This window comes from Macrobrachium nipponense, chromosome 15 (genome assembly GCF_015104395.2).
Source record: "Macrobrachium nipponense isolate FS-2020 chromosome 15, ASM1510439v2, whole genome shotgun sequence".
Classification (NCBI taxonomy): Eukaryota; Metazoa; Arthropoda; class Malacostraca; order Decapoda; family Palaemonidae; genus Macrobrachium; species Macrobrachium nipponense.
The window spans coordinates 16,328,583-16,343,541 of NC_087208.1; the positions used below are offsets into that span (position 1 = coordinate 16,328,583).

The 14,959-nt window shown below is 37.6% G+C and overlaps 1 protein-coding gene across 16 annotated transcripts in view; it reads right to left on the minus strand.

Moving 5' to 3' along the window:
* LOC135227004 (synaptosomal-associated protein 25-like) overlaps positions 1 to 14,959 on the minus strand; it is a 183,530-nt gene that overhangs the window by 14,024 nt on the left and 154,547 nt on the right. For 2 of the 16 annotated variants that reach the window (XR_010317330.1, XR_010317329.1), the window contains exon 7: positions 13,485 to 13,600. The exons of the other annotated variants lie outside the window; for them this stretch is intronic. The gene's annotated coding sequence lies outside the window, so the exon portion shown is untranslated. The remainder of the gene's footprint in view (positions 1 to 13,484; positions 13,601 to 14,959) is intronic. 16 annotated transcript variants of the gene reach the window in all.

A 14,959-nucleotide genomic window follows, 5' to 3' on the forward strand; every position in this document is an offset into this window, starting at 1 on the left:
AAGATTTGGATCTGTCAGCATGGATTCCACAATGTGTTCTCTGTTTTGATGGCACTGCGAGTCTTTGTTATGAAACTGGCCCCAGTGCTAGCTTGGGCCCAAAGGGTGGATATCTGTTTCCTTTGATTTTTGGTTAATCTATTAATATGACAAATTTTTAACCAATTTGTATTTTTCATAACTAACAAACCTGAGGTCTTAACATTAGGATAATACTAGCTCCAAGCTGGAAACCGGTAGAATTGATAACAAACTTGTGAAATTCAGGGACTATTGGCATCTATACCAGGTCACAGGGCATTGTAGTTCCCAGAATGCCCTTGGCGTCCCATGACCCATCAGTTAACTCTTCCAACCCAGTTTAGACTGTTAGAGGGGTGGTTAGAGGTGGGCCTTATCTGTTAAGACTTCAGGTTTTTTAGTTATGAAAAATACAAATTGGTTAAAAATGTGTCATTTGTTTATATACAAAACAAACCTTCGGTCTTAACATTAGGATAGACTTACTTTTTGGTGGGAGGCAAGTCTCTATAACCAACTGGGAGTTTGCCACCTTTATCCATTTCCGAATAGTAGATGTATTCTAAGACAATGGACTATTAACCTTTGAACCAAAGATATATGAGAATCTACTGGTTTCCCTCTCTGGGTGTTTCATACAATGCCATGGTTTATTGCATTACAGAAGGTGGAGGGCTATCTATTCTCATAAACTACTCCTGGCCCTTGTATCTGGATCTATTATCATCCCACTCTCTTCATAGAGAGGTGTGTGTTGCGACTGAAAAGTATCCTATACTCTAGATTATCTTTACAGTATGGCTGTCCCCCTCACCTGCATCTAGTGCGTTCCAGCTCATGATGGTACTCTTCTTCATACTGCCCTTGGGTAAAGGAGTAGTTAGTAAAGCAGTAAAGAAGAAAGACCAGTCTCTCATTCATTCTACTTTCATACCTTCATCTTAGACTAGACACTAACTGACCCGCCAGGGGTACTGGATGAGCTATACCACTTGCTGGGCAGCCACCACTGGAACCAAGGAAAAAGTGTCCAAGGATCTATGGGCATATTTTTCTTGGATGCCAAAGAAGCACTCAAGCCCTGATGTAATGAGCTCTAGCTCTCTCCAGGCTATTAGACCCTCTGCCTCCTGTTATGTATGCATTCCTGATCGTTTCTCTCAGCCAAAACGATATTGTGTTCCTGGACACTTCCTTTTTGTTTGGTCGTGTACTTACAAAAAGCCTTTGGCACCCCGGCCTGAGATGCCGCGTTCTTCTTAAGTACGTCCTTAGTACTCTGACAGGGCATGGCAGCATTTCTTCAAAGTCATTGTCTACAAATTCTGCCTGAGAATTTGTATGGAAAAAGAGTCGAATCTGCCATCCACTACTCATGGGTTTTGAGTTTTGGCAACGAATTCTGGGACAAACTCGAAAACCATATACTTCCAACCTCTCGAATGCTTCACCAGATATGACAGACCATGCAGCTCCCCCACCCTATTGGTTGAGGCTATGGCCAATAGGAAGACTGCCTTCAGGGTCAAGCTTCTATCTGTGGCCTGTCTCAATGGTTCGTATGGGGGTTTAGTAAGACTACTCAGTACCATGGTCAAATCCCAATCTGGGGCTTTTAGTTCCTTCGGGGAACAGGACTGCTCAATACTCTTCATTAACATAGCCATCTCCCATGCAGGTACCTCCATGCTCCTCGAAAGGTTATTGAATTGACGAATCAAATCAACCACCTCCGCATACGAAGCCAGAAACTCTTGGTTTTCCCCTTCCTCCGGTTCCGACGTATTGTGTTTGGCCGCAGGAGAAGCTAGTTCACTTCTATCCTCTGAAAAATGTTCGGGTGCGTCATGTCCGCCGACCCTATGACCGCGGCATCTTTGATCTCTGATGGCCGGCGTCAGCTTGATCTCGAATAGTCAGTAGAACGTGACCACCTAACTTCTTCTCTACTCGCAGATCTAGAGTGAGAACTCCGTCTATACTTCCAAGATGAAGGTTCTCCCGAAACCGAGCTAATTTCCTCTCTATCTCTATTAATATTATTCAAGGTCATTTGAAGAATTGACCTTGATCTCTCGTTGAGGCGAACAATGCCTTCCATCAGTGTATCAAAAGAGGTTACCAACTCTTTATTATTTGACCTTTTAATGGGAGCTTTCTCATCCTTTCTTCTTATCTTGAAAGGTCTTACAGGAGAAACTGGTACTTGTATACGTTCCCCGTTCTTCGTTGAATACTGCCCACTCACCGTTGATTTCACCAACAGCAGTGGAATCACTGCTGAACACTTTGTCCTCACTGCCAGCATCTCCACAGCAGCCGCCATTCCAGCGACCATCAATGCTTCCACTCATTCTGACGCCTGTAAATGACTTCATCCATTAGCGTTAAGTTTACCAGCCACTGTCTTCTTAACTTTGTAGCTGACAGGGATGTGACAGTCCTGGCTCGAAGATGAAGAATTTACTCTTCTTCCCTTGGCCCGAGGATCAGTCATGAAGTCCCGTATCCTCCAACGCTTGACTGGTTCATGCAGTTACGTCATTGAATTTTGCGATGACACTGAACTAGAGGAAGAAGACAAAGAAGAAGACAATTCACGTCTTTCCTTATTGTCTTTCTTATCAATTTTGTCCTCCAGAGCTTGTAATTTCTTCATGGCTGTGTACCAAAGAGTCAGAAAGCGTATTCGTCTCTGGAGACAACGAAGTAGTGAGAGAAGCAGTAGGCCGTGACGTCACTGCATCAACCATACCCGTGTGTGACGTCGGTTGTGATGTCACCACACTTGTAGGGAGATTGAGCGGCTGCTGCTGGAAGCCCTGCGTGTGCTGCAAAATTGTTTCCAACATTCTGCATCGCTGGAAACATTGATGATGATGTTGTTGCCGTGGCATTAGCTCCCATAAATTGCAGGCCAGGGGGATGAGGAACAATCATCATTGTCGGGCCCGGGTGGAAACGTGACGCCATATGGTGAGAAAGCAACCCCTCCAAGGTTGGTACGCCTGGTAGGCCTAACGCTGACCACGTTCCTTCCATTCTCTGCGCATTGGGGGCCAACACCTGGGACAAAGATGGCAATGCACCCCCTCTCCCTGTCGGGAATGACTGTGCATAATTATGCATAAAATTACCAAAAACCCCTCCTGAAGTTTCCAATAACGAATCGCTAGAAGAAACTGAAGGGGTATGGGAAACATCAAAAGTAGGAGACAAAACATATGGAGCAGTCTGATGTATTGCCGATACAAAATAAGCCGACGACAGTTGGTCATCCAAAGATGGCGTTGTCTTCTTTCTTTTGTACTGGCCCTTCCCATAAAACTTCATCCATTGTTCCACCGACCAACCACGACAAACTGAACAAGGATTAGTAATACGTAGTACATACGTTTTCTCTGCACATCCTGCACGCTAGATGTGGATCTGAAGACACCAATGTTAAAAACTTAAACAAGAAAACCCACTCACTCCAGGCCATTTCTGTTGTCTCTTGCGAGAACCCGAAGAAATTTCCGTTGGTGAAGCAAAATTCTCCATCTCACAATGTACACACACCTAGCAGATCACACCCACACTGAGATCACCCAGAGAGAGAGAGAGAGAGATATGGATAAAAACGGGCAAACTAAACTGGCTTTAAAATATATAGAGAGTAATCACGTCCTATCTTAAAGGCAGTAGGAAAGTAACTGATGGGTCACTGGACACAAAGGGCATTCTGGGAACTACAATACCCCGTGACCTGGTACAGATGCCAATAGTCCCTGGATCTCACAAGTTTCTTATTAATTCTACCGGTTTCCAGCTTGGTGCTAGTATTATCCTGATGCTAAGACCGAAGGTTTGTTTCATATATGAACAATTATTAACTATCGCCACAATCTGAGGCCACATACCTAGGCAAGATATGACAGATAATGTATGTCCTATGCACATCATGCCTTCCTCGCCTAGAATCCTGGCAGGTGGCTATATGACACCTATACCTGTTCTCTGTGAAGTCAGTCTTGTTCAACAAGTTAAGCATTCATTCATACCAACTGCATCTGGTGAAGTGCCAGCAGGCATAACCCATGCCAAACATCCCTTTTTTCCACTGAAACTCAGGATATCATTATGGATGGTGGAAACAGGAGAACATACATTACTATAGCTTGCCAGATAAGTTTTGTGATCCTGTCCATGGGTGAATGACTAAGGTTGGGATCAGTAGATGGAGGAAAGATCATGGACAACAGACAAAAAGTAGACACATGGTAGAACTAGAAGCCATGTCCCTAGGCCTCCAAGCATTTGTGATGTTCTTAGAGGAATGAAGAGTCAGAGATAAACCAACAATACCACCACTATAACTACCAATCCGCAATGGAGGAACTCACTAGGAGGACCTGGTTCACCAGTCAATAGATATTCATTTGCACAAGATATCTCTAAATTGCTTTCATCTTACAATTTGTCTAAGTGGAAAAGAACATCATTGTGGACTCTGATAAAGAGAAACCACATACGGCCCATAAACATGGAGGTTTGCAAGGCAATATGTAGTTGTGGGTAATAATATATCAGTTTAGTCAGTTATTTTATTTTATCGTTATTGTTTTTTCTGCATTGCACTGGTGAAATGTAGTTGATGTTCAATGTATGGGAAACAAGTGTTTGATTTTGGAAGACGTCCAGATGTATTGAAGTTGTGTTGTGATGTCATAGAGAGAAGATTGTGGCGGTGTCAGGTGGAAAGGTAAACAATAACAGAGGAGAAGAGGACACATGGTACTGTTGATTGGTTGGGTAGGAGAGAGCTCTCTGTCCGATCTAGAGGTGTTTGGAGAAGATGTAAAATACCTGGTGCTAGAGATAAGAAGAGCTTAAAAGGGAAAGCCTTGGCAATGGCGGAAGGAATCGATAGAGATGAAGTCAAGGGTTAAGAGGGTTCGAAGATAATCCTATTCAAACTCAATGAAGCCTATCTAAAAGACAAGCTAATGGAGAATTACAGTCAAATGAAAAACTACTATATTCAAATAGGAAGAGAATCTTGTGAAAAGATAAGGGCGTGACAGAGCAACGGGGAGAAGCACGCTTGAAGGAGAAGTCAAGGGTTTTCATGTATTGGAACAAGCAAATCTCATGGAAAAGAAAAAACAAATGGTATTAGCAGCTTGTGGTCAAGAAAAGTTAGAATACAAAACAAGTGTCGCAAATAATTAAAAGACTATTTGAGGGATTAGGGAATAAAGAGGAACAGGAATGGTGGGGGTCAAAAGGCAATGCAAGTTCTGGAAGAGGCAGGGAAAACCAGAGATATTGGGGAAAATGGAACTGAGGTAGGATTGGAAGAAACCCTATAAACAAAGAAGGGAAAGTAAAAGTATGTGCAATATGCAGTTCAGAATGGCATTGGGCTAGGGATTGTCCTCATAATTTTCATAATAGGAAGAAAACAGAAACAAAACAAGAAGAAAATAAGCAGAAAACAGAAACTGAACCAGAAGCTAGAAGATTTACATGTAATAGAGTGTTAGGACAAAAGGAGTCAACAGAGTATAAATCAGTGGTAGGACAGTTGAATTGGGTATCGCTACATACCACGCCAGAAATATCAAACAATGTTAAGGAATTAAGTAAAGCCTTTAAGGAAGGAACGACTCAAGATATGAAGAAGCTTATCAAAATTGTGAGAAAAACTAAGAACACAATGGGCGAAGTTACAATTAGTGAGATGGAAGAAAAGATTTAAGGGAAGCCATCTGCATAGGCTTCCCAATAAATCTTTTCTTCTTCCATCCCACTTACTGTAACTTAGCCAATTATGTTCTTAGTTTTTCTCACAATTTTAATAAGCGTCCTCATATCTTGAGTCGTTCCTTCTTTAACAGCTTTACTTAATTCCCTAACATCTTATGATATTTCTGGCATGGTATGTAGCGATACCCAATTCAACTGCCCTACCACTGATCTATACTGTTAACTCCTTTTGTCCTGACACACTATTACCTGTAAATCATCTAGCTTTTGGTTCTCATATAGCACTTACAGAATTTATATACTGCCACTGATTTAGACAAAATCTATTCTCCTTCTGCTCTACTATTACTCCTATATATTTAAACCTTTTACTTTCTTGCTCTCCTACTTGCAATTTCCCTTTCAATTTCACAATGGTTTCCTTTAAAAATACTTCAGTTCCTCCGCAGCAAAAATCCTCTATGTGCGTACACAAAATGCCATTCCATTTATTGTCTTTTTTCCAAAAGAATATACTATTAGGCTCTAAATTACTTCTCTCACCGGTAAGCTCCTCCACTACTTTTACCACTTTACAATACCATGATTTTGCTGTTTCCTTGAGCCCATAAACAGTTTTCTTCAATTTCCATAATCCACTCTAACCATCTTCTCTAGGTGGCTTTAAATATATAATTCTCTTTGTATTTTGTCATTTTGTAATATAACAATTCCAATCTTTCAATTTTGTTATTGTCAAACAAAATTTTAAAATTTCAGCATTGCATGTATGAGCGTCTTTTTTTCCATTCCACCATCTCTTCTTCAAAACCTCTAGCCAATCTTCGACTTGTCCTCTCCATCCTTTGTACTCGTCTTGTATCCTGCTAAATCTTGGACATTCCCTTCTCCATCTCATCTCTCTTTGTTCACTGTCAGAGCCAATCATCAGTGGTAGGACAGTTGAATTGCCAGAAATTAATTAAGTAAAGCCTTTCAAGAAGGAACAATACAAAATATGAAGAAGCTTATTACAATTGTGAGAAAAACTAAGAACATAATAGCTAGAGTTACAGTAAGTGAGATGGAAGAAAAGATTTATTGGGAAGCCTATGCAGGTGCTTCCTTTGGGAATATAGAAGATGGCCATACTCAATTGGGTTATGTTATATCCTTGACAGATGGTAAGAGAAGTCCCACATAGTGGAAGTCGAGGAAATCCAGGAGAGTAGCCAAATCCACCATTGACGCAGAAGCTCTGAGTGTGGGAGAGGCTATAGAAGAATTGATATATTTCAAACATTTGTGGGAAGAGGTAGTAGGAGGGAGAAAATTAGAAGCGTTGGTTAATACTGAGAGTAAAACATTGATGACTGCAATAAAATCGAGTACTGGTGTAAGTAGTAAGAGATTAAAAATAGATATTGCAGCAATAAGGGAAACAATAGAATCTGGGGAAATAAAGGAGGTGAGATGGATATAAGGAAAAGATCAAGTAGCTGATGTATTAACTAAAGCAGGAGTTTCAGGGGAAAATACAGTAATACTTTGAGATACGAACAGCCCAACATACAAATTTTTTGAGAGACGAGCTGCAACTCGGTCCACATTTTTGTCCAAGATACGAGCGGAATTCCGAGATACGAGTGTTTCGGGAGGCTGCCGCCAGTTGGCGAGCACGGGTCCAGCATCAGTGCGACTTTTGGATCATTTTTGCATTTTTTACTGAACTTTTTTGTGTGCCAACATGGGGCCAAAGAAAGTGAGTATAAAGGAAAGTGGTGAGAAGAAGAGAATGATGTTTTTTTTGTTTGTATGGTGTTTTTACATTGCATGGAACCAGTGGGAGAATGATGTCAATAGAAGTAAAGCAAAAAATAACAGAAAAACATGAGCATGGTGTAGAGTGATTGAACTAGCAAGGCTGTACAACTGCAGTACATCTACAATTTGTACCATCCTTAAACAAAAGGATGCCATCAAAAGTGCAACACCAGCGAAAGGAACTACAATTGTCCCAATTAAGGACAAATATACATGAAGAAATGGAGAAGCTTCTGCTGGTGTGTGTGAAAGAGAAGGAGCTGGCAGAAGATACAGTGATGGAGACTAATATGCGAAAAGGCGCGCATTATTTACTCCAACTTGAAGAAGAAAGAGCATTTCTTTTTTACAATTAAATTTTTTTGGTTTCATGTCAAGTAAGGAAAGCAGTTTTAGTTTTATTTAAAGTAAAGAAAATGCAATTTTGGTTTACATTTCATTGTGTTAAGAAAGTGTTGTTGTAGTTTACGTGTCTACAGTGCCTGCATCGCTTCCTCCCTCCCTCCTCCTCCGCCATTCACTTCCGTTAGCTGCACTCATCTGTCTCCAGTACGTACGTACTACATAACACGTATCCTTTCATTTCTTATATTTTGTTATGCATTGGTAAAGTATACATGTGTGTTTCCTAATTAAAAAAGTCTTTTTTCATAATTTAGGATGGTTTGGGGATGTTTCACAGGGCTGGAATGGATTACATCTATTTCACTTATTTTAAATGGGAGAAATTTGTTTGCCATATGAGTAGATTGACTTGCGAGCTCGGTTACAGAAAGACTGAAACTCGTATCTCAAGGTATTAGTACTGTATTAGAAATTATGTAGAGGGTAAAGAGTTGGAGAACATAGGAAATCAGAGGGGATTAGGTTAGGAAGCAGTCAGATGGGAGGGAGAAAGATGTGATTACATATCGGTTTAGTCAGTTATTTTATTTTTATTGTTATTGTTACTTTCTGCATTGCATTGGTGAAATGTGGTTGATGTTCAATGTATGAAAAACAAGTGTTTGATTTTGGAAAATGTCTGGATGTATTTAAGTTGTGTTGCGACGTCATAGAGAGAAGATGGCGGCAGCATTGGGTGGAAAGGTAAACAATGACAGAGGAGAAGAGGACATGCGGTACAGTTGATTGGTTGGGTAGAAGAGAGCTCTCTGTCTGATAGGAGATTGTGGGTTGTAAGTCTTGTTGTGGTGTTGTTCAATGTCTTATGTTGCAGTATACTGGGATCGGAGAGCGTGAACAGGTGGGTAGATTGCACATTTGTGTTAAATAGGAAAGATTAGGCTAAGAAAATATTCAGTGCAGACTCCATTGGTTGATCTTGCTTACGACCTCAACAAACTACAAGATTTTCTTCAACTGTTTTCTATTAGACCAGGCTGCTTGGGCCTGGTAGCCAGTGTTCCAGTAATAGGATGACTAGAGATATACCCCTTTCCATCCTTCAGAATCATTTGAAAAGTGTTGGCTGAATTATGAGAGTCAAAGGAGCACCATTTCTATCTTCATTACTCTGCTATGGCACCACAAGAATTGGTTTCTGGCCAACTTCAATTTGACATCAAATTGCTACAGGTCTTTAACCTAGTGGAGGAAGCAATCAAACTTCTACAGATTCCATGACAGGCTGATTTCCTTTGCCTTCACACATACAGGCTATCCAGCACACAGACAATTTTATGAAAATTGCTGCCACCATCTCCATTTCTTAGAGAAGATCCAAGGTAGTACACGAACTAAGTTTGTCTCTGTAAGTCGCAAGCACAACATTGCTACCCTTGATATCATTATTTCCTGGATACAGATATTGCCTTACTAAAGAGTTCAGAAGATGTTTCTATCTATTATTAAGGGCTTTAGACTGGCCCTCTCTCACATGGGTACAGATACAGACATTTCATACCTGACCTGTCAGGTATGAAATCAGTTCAAGCATCTTTGGTAAAGCCTCAAGCTGGAACTTTACCATAATCCAGATGTACCAAACTGGATCCCACTAAAACCTCCCATTTTCTAACTGGCTACAAAAACGGCCTTCTTAGTACCACTGATATCCACAAAAAGGATGCAGGAGCTCACAATCTACTGGGAGCATATTTTGGGGGATGGCAAATAGCAATCCTTTTCTTTGCTTCAGAGTTCATAGCAAAGACACAAAGAAAAATTCAGAACAACACCAACACTCTCTTATACACAACAGTGTTCCCCTGATTGTCCGAGGAGCAAAATATCAATCTCTTAAGAACACTATTGCTTGGCTCAGAAGGGTCATCAGGGTATGAATTTACAGAAAGCAAAAAGACCAAGAGATTTGAGAAATCTTAACTTCTGTGGTGTTCAAACACAAAATGGAATGCTAGTCCAAGTTCTCCAAGCTTTACATCATTGGTATAGACAGATTGTATTATATGAGTGTATAGGAGATCCCTCTTCTTCATCGTAGCCTGTTTATCTTTGATGGTTTATCACAAAGGATTTTATTGTCCTCTCCCATCTCTGCACTCACTCTGTTCTAACCTAAAGAACACAACATAAGTGTAGAAGTAGAGCACCAAATGAAAGTGCCATTTTATACATAGATGTGTAGTGGAGCAGTTTGTTGAGGCTACAGCAAGGTGTGATAGGGACTGCTCTAAACAGAATAAAGCATGTCATGCTTAATAGGTTAGTGTGATAAATATGTTTTTGTGCCATAAAAACATCACCCTTTGTAATTGCTATCTGGGGATCCATTGTGAAGATGCTGTGAAAATCATGTGGCTAATTCATCTCTCTAGAGTGTAATATATTTAGTTTTGTGCAGCCTTTTGTGCAGCCTCTGTGATTAATAAGTCAGAGGTATTTCATTATGTTTGATTTATGTGTTCCTATAGAGGTTAAGATTATTATATACCATACATTTATATTCTCCAGATTGCTTACCTAATGCTTTAAAAGAAGCAAGGTACCAGCAATTGTCTAGCCAATAGACTGGATTAGATTATGAATTTTGGCTTAAAATCCAAACACTTTGACATTAAGACCATTTGGTGCTTTTTGTTATAAATTTTTAAACTCCATGAACCTGAAATCTTTGTCAAAACAAAGCTTTTGTCACTCTCAGATTAAAACCAGAGATAAAATCCTGTTTATTCTTGAAAAGGGGATTATTCTTTTCACTGGAAAATATTCCCATGCCAATTTATTCATGAACATGCCCTCTAGATGACCTGAAAATTTGACTTCTATGAACAGACACCTCAACTAAAGTTAGTTATTAAGAGATTCTACAATACTTACGAAGTCTATAAATATCATAAGATCACAATGCACTGCCAGTTACCAATAAGAATAATGATATGTGAAGCTTGTAATCTATCATATAAATGACCAAGATAAGGTTAAACCTCTTTAAAATCAAAAGCTAACCATGTGTTGTGATGGAAAACTAAAGTCAACACAAGCTCAAAAATGAAGAAACCTACAGTATTTTGTCAATCAAAATCACACAAAATACACCTTGATCAAACTATTTTCCATAACAGTGCAAAGGCAGAATATAATGAATGACAAAATTCATTAACCAAAATGAAAACTGTTAAGTTTCAGACTTCAATACACATGTTAATCGTTATCTTTCATATTAACTGAAACTATTTTTACTTCTAGGCATCGAAGATCAGAAATTAAAATGGTATCCTTAAATTCTGAAAATAGATGAAGTTATTTATAAGATAAAGCTTCAATTTAATTTGTACTCAACGTGACAGTTTTCCCATTTTACTAGAAAGACAGGTTTTCCAGTAATAGGATTCTGCTCAGATTTTCCATTCCCTCACTTCTATAAACTTGTATATTATACACGAGGTATTAATCATCAATAAAGAAAAACATTGAAAAAGGAATATGAAGTGCAGTGGAACCCAGGCTCTCAATAGGTCCCCACACATTCACCTATTTGTTTCCAACAGAAACAATGTAAATAAAAATATTCTTTGTTACGTATTTTAAAATTGGATACTATACCCTTTGATGTACAGAAAAATAAAACTCATTCAATAACTGCATACCTTTAAGTTACAGCTGTAATTCCTTCAAAAAGTAATCTAAAAAATACATCCTAACCATACTAAATGTATCTGTAATTTCTGTTCGAAGCACAGTGCTCGAAAGAATCGACACCTTCCAACCAGGATCATGCCATTCATGGTTTGAAATATGTACTGCAATGATAATTTCTAATCTACTACTAACATCTATCTTTTATAAATATATCATAATATAAAGACCTGTCAAAAGTTACAATTTTAAGTGTACACGTAATAAAAATGCTCTGTTAAACTAAATTTTTCAGTTCTTCAAAGGCTAACTTGCGAAGCTGATGATCCCCATCACAAATGAACTTCATGTTTTTTTGTTAAATGATAAAAGCTAAATTAAATAACATACTATTCATAAAAGAATTCTTATCAACTGACAAAGTTTTTCATGTGAAACATGTTTGACAATTAAGAAAATGAAAGCTTTACATTGAGAAATAAAAAAAGTAGTAAGAATTTGTAATACAAAGAAAATGAATAGTCAAAACTGCAAATACTCCAGAACATTATCAAATGTATTCAAATAATATTATTATTATTATTATTATAAAGGATTAGTTTATCCAGACCTCTGAGCCTAATAACGGCTCTTCTCGGGCTGGTATTCAAAGTAATAAAAGACTACAGTAAAGAGCAGAATAAAGAAACACTAAGAAAATAGTTGTAAGTAAAGCTGATAAACTAATGTACAAAAATAAATCTTAAAAATGATGTAGACATGAAATTGTTAAAAGTTAAGCTCGTAAAAGTTAAAAATATAGTCATAAATAAAAGCAGGAAACCTCTCCAGCAATAGCATAATGATTAAAAAAAGACATAAATAGCTTAACATCTAAAAAGAATAAAAATAAAAGGTTTTGCAGCTGCATCGAAACACAATTCAATGCTCCATAAAAGCACAAATGTCTATAAGACTTTAATGACCACGGTGATCCTAAAAGGAATAATTTCTAATGTCAAGAGCTGTAATATATCAAATTCACAAAAATTACAAAAACAGTACGTATGTATTATACAACATACTTACCCATTTTAACACCAACTAATTCTAAGAAAGTATACCCTTTTTATATAATTATGACTGTTCACAGTTTTCTTTGAAGCAGTACTGGCAATGTCACTCTCAAATCTTGCACACTAAGTACTTTATATGAATCTGCTTCAAGTTATGTATAAAAGCAATAAAAGGCATTAATAAAATATGAAAAGCATACAGAAAACTACCCCACTAAAGGTCTGCCAATGCGATACATCCTGGAAGCAAATGGCTTTTTAGTTACGTATTTCGTAATTACTTATGCACTACCAATATAATAAGAAACTTTGAAACAATAAGTTTGAAAAGAGATTATCTTCTCGCATCTTGTACAAAAAGTCTGAAGGCATTCAAAAGTTAATACAGCATATGACTGTACTTATGTTTCAGTGTCCTTTGATTGCTACTATCAGGGTTTACATAAATCCTACAGTAGCAAAGTTCCCTTGCTATAAATATATATAGTGAAAATGTGACCCAGGGAGATAAACTGCTTCTAGCTACAAGTCTAAGTACATGGAAATTCTATATAGTGACTACTTTAATGCAACAAGCTCGGGTAACTTCCAGTGCATACGTGAATGGTAGGATTATCTTATGTGCTATACTGAAATATTAGAAGACAAACCAAATGTTGATTTGAACACTTAAGTTTCTTGTCATAAAACACACAGAAATTAAGCATCCACTCAACATCTCTCTATGAATTAAGTTTGCTGATCTTATAAGTATATACTTCTAGCCTACTCAAAACCATTAACTAAAGAGTAAAATCTTTAAATGACTCAAACCATTTCGTGTAATTATGATCATGAGAAAACATGGAGGCATTGCTTTTGCTTTACGACTTGAGAAGTTTGCCTGCTTTCTCATTAGCCTCCTTAACATGGGTGACGTTGGAATCTGCCTAGAACAGAAAAAAAAGTTTCGAAAAACATCAGAGAGTGGCTACTTCCTGACAGTAACAGACAGGCTCTTTTAAATGCAGTCCCTCAAGTATAACAGTTCCAAAAAATAATGAGAATCCTGAATTTATAATTCTATGAATATTTTACAAATATAAGTAATACATTCATACTGCGTATGTAATTGAAAATTATAATAATTAAAAAAAAAGGATGTTTTAAAACTGAAATACACTGTCAAATGTTGGCAAATTGGAAAAAAGAAGAAAGCGATATCAGCATCACTACTTCCAAGTAAGCTTATATTTACTATGCTAAAATTCAAAACTTGTAGTTAACATATAATTCCTAACTTCCTGTTATACTACAATATTGCAATTTGTGACACTTAACAAATTTCATGCATTGAATGGGAAATCTAATGACTAGTTCAGCAAAAGTTCACAGAAAATATCTTCATCTACTAATTAACCCTCATCAACGAACGACTAGAAAAACTATCAAGTAACAACAGTCAAGTTAAACACAAAAAGTGACTGAAAATTAGCTAAAACAGGTCTGGGTGTGGCTTCCTACACAGGACAACACACAATTAAGTGATTCACTTATGTACACAATAATCCTGTCATAAATTAACTGATCACACCATCCACTGCTTGAATAAAAGTCAACAAAAATCTTCCATATAGTTCACAATATGATACAGAAATATTTAATTCAAATAATGTATATGTATCATGTATATTAATTTTGATAATATACATCAGATGTACATCTGTCAAACATATTCTAATTATACACTTTAAACCAATAACCACATTTTGTTGTCAATCCAGCATCAAACTTTACTTCCTTGGGGGATTCAAAACCTTGACCTCCATTCATTGAGTGCTGTAATCCATCAAGCCATCAAAATAAAAAAAAAATAAAAAAAAAGATACGGGTAATTCATATCACTTCTAAAGTATATTCCTTTAATAGCCAGATTACTGTAACAAGTAGAAAATTAACTGAACATTATTTCCATCTGAAGGAAATAAAAAATGTCATATACTTACAAATGAATAGGCTTTATTGCTGCATACTCGTACGTTCCTCATACCTACAGCACTGATCTGAACATCTCACAGCATATATATAGGTATACCATGTCACCAAAAGCTACATTTTTTTTCTTGCTGATCATAGTGGTAAAGTCATTAAAGTCAAAGGTATTTGAACAAATTTTTTTGGTTCAAGTCCCTTAAGGAGGCACTGATTAATACATTTGTTGCTGTATCAGGAATGGTCATTCTTGAACTTAATTGCATATCCAAGTACACACTGCAATACTCCAACATCAGAGGTGGAAGGTTGAGGAA